Source organism: Pristiophorus japonicus, chromosome 21, assembly GCF_044704955.1.
Source record: "Pristiophorus japonicus isolate sPriJap1 chromosome 21, sPriJap1.hap1, whole genome shotgun sequence".
Taxonomy (NCBI): Eukaryota; Metazoa; Chordata; class Chondrichthyes; family Pristiophoridae; genus Pristiophorus; species Pristiophorus japonicus.
Genome location: NC_091997.1, coordinates 7,341,095 through 7,343,815, shown reverse-complemented (window position 1 = coordinate 7,343,815; position 2,721 = coordinate 7,341,095). Strand labels below are relative to the sequence as shown.

The 2,721-nt window shown below is 48.1% G+C and overlaps 1 non-coding gene across 1 annotated transcript; it reads right to left on the bottom strand.

Annotated features, from left to right (window-relative positions):
• Positions 1 to 2,319: 2,319 nt before the first annotated feature.
• On the bottom strand, positions 2,320 to 2,407 carry trnal-uaa (transfer RNA leucine (anticodon UAA)). The gene has a single exon. It is a non-coding gene; the product is annotated as a tRNA-Leu (tRNA).
• Positions 2,408 to 2,721: the final 314 nt, after the last annotated feature.

Here is a 2,721-nt window from a genome sequence, read left to right as displayed (position 1 = left end):
GAGAGATCGGATATCTCCCCCTCGTGGCGATGAAGAGAACAGCAACATAAAATTAAACAGTACACTTTTGTTTCGTCTGTTTAAAATGTTTACTTAACATATATTCCCTCATTCTCACCATTTGATGGATGTTTGCATGGGTCTGGTGATTAGCGTGACCTTGCATCTGATTACATTTCCTCCAGAGACTGAGGGGAGGATATGCCTTTAATCCATGGTTAATTCATTAGCCGCAAAAGGGAAGTTGGGGAAATCAGTATTTCACAGGCTGTTGTGGAGGAAATAAAAAGATTGAACTAAGTTATCTGGAAAGGGCCAAAACAGCTGAAAACAGATTCACAATGCATTTACTAATGCGGCAGCCAGCCCAACTTCCTGTCCCAGCTTTCTGGGAACATAGCATTAAATATAGCTGCAACATTTGGTTCGACAGCCAATGCCAGCTGTGGCTCAATAGAGGTGTCCTGGTGGCAGCACAGACTGAGAGACTTAAGTTAGTGCAAGTCCTATCATCATCAGGACACCCTGGTAACACACTCCATCTGACTATCATTTTTTTCCCCACTAAATAAATTCAATCTCTGTTTTGCTGTGTGATCGGATTCACACAGTAACTGTGGTATTAATTAGCGTGAAGATGTCTGGCTTTTCACGGACACACAGCTACATTGCAACTGGACACACAGCTACAGTGCAACTGGACACACAGCTACAGTGCAACTGGACACACAGCTACAGTGCAACTGGACACACAGCTACAGTGCAACTGGACACACAGCTACAGTGCAACTGGACACACAGCTACATTGCAACTGGACACACAGCTACATTGCAACTGGACACACAGCTACATTGCAACTGGACACACAGCTACATTGCAACTGGACACACAGCTACAGTGCAACTGGACACACAGCTACAGTGCAACTGGACACACAGCTACATTGCAACTGGACACACAGCTACAGTGCAACTGAACACACAGCTACAGTGCAACTGGACACACAGCTACAGTGCAACTGGACACACAGCTACAGTGCAACTGGACACACAGCTACAGTGCAACTGCAGCCTGAGTCCAAGGTCAGGGCCCGACCTGACACCAGAGCGAAGCACAAGTGAGATTCCCTAAAGAGGGATTCCCATTCCGATTCAGCCCGCCTCCCTGTCACTCAGATACTTCTTCCTCAACTCCTTTATCAAGTGAATAATTTGCCATCTCTTCAGTGTTAGCTATAGAAGCACTGCGCACAATGGTTCCATCTTGTGATAAAACATCAGGGCCGAGCAATTGGCCTCCTCAGCGCCTCCCTTAGTCACCTTCGGGGGGCGCTAACGGAGCGCTAAGCACTTACCGACCGGGGGGTGGTGCGTAGATCGACTCCCGTTATATTCGGCGGGAGGTTTGCGACGGCGGTACGACGGTTGATCCACAATCTCCTTCGCACAGAGATCATGACATCATCGCCGTGCGCAGCGCCCCGGTAGCGCCCCAGACCCGAACTTCGGTTCCGCCCACTGCGGCATCGCCGGGCGTAAACACCGGCAGCTGCCGGAGGCATTGAGCGGGAGGCCGGGCGCCTCGGAGGCAATGCTTCGACGCGAGGTGGCCGAGGTCAGAAAAAAAAAAAATCTGAAATGCTCTTTCTCTTCTTACACTTGTCTTCGGTCACGATCGATCAGCCCGGCACACTGCTGCAGTGCACTGGGCTGATCGGGCTGGATCGAGGCTGCCGTCGGGTTCGGGGCAAGTCTTCCCCTTGCAGAGCCTGCAGCGATGGCTCTTCCCTTTAAGGGAGGGAAGGAGCCTTCCAACGCTGTACACTTACCACCCCACCTGCGTCCTGTTACGTTCCAGGAAGGAGGTGCAGTGCTTGATTTAGCGAATGGGCTAAGGTTTGGCAGATGGAATACAATGTCGGAAAATGTGAGGTCATCCACCTTGGGAAAAAAAACAGTAAAAGGGAATATTATTTGAATGGGGAGAAATTACAACATGCTGAGGTACAGAGGGACCTGGGGGTCCTTGTGCATGAAACTCTTTTTGGAGTTTATCTGAAAAACATAAAACATTAAATCATGCCACCCGACCTGGATGACACGCCAGACATTTACAAGGCCCTTTTTTTCTTTTTTTGTGTTTTTCTTTTTTTTTTTTTTTTGGGCACTAAAATCACATTTTTTCCAGTGCCCCCTATAAATGGGGAGGGGGGACACTAAAAGCACCGGCAATTAAAACAAATTAAACTTTAAAACATAAAATAAAAATGCAGATTTAACAGATAAGGATGGGAGGAAATCTGCGTTAAGTTACAGAATTACCAGGAGTGGGGTTCGAATCCACGCGGGCACAAACCCATTGGATTTTAAGTCCAACACCTTAACCACTCGGCCATCCCCAAACAGTTAGTTTGCAGGTGCAGCAGGTAATCAGGAAGGCAAATGGAATGTTGGCCTTCATTGCGAGAGGGATGGAGTACAAAAGCAGGGAGGTCCTGCTGCAACTGTACAGGTTATTGGTGAGGCCGCACCTGGAGTACTGCGTGCAGTTTTGGTCACCTTACTTAAGGAAGGATATACTAGCTTTGGAGGGGGTACAGAGACGATTCATGAGGCTGATTCCGGAGATGAGGGGGTTACCTTATAATGATAGATTGAGTAGACTGGGTCTTTACTCGTTGGAGTTCAAAAGGATGAGGGGTGATCTTATAGAAACATTTA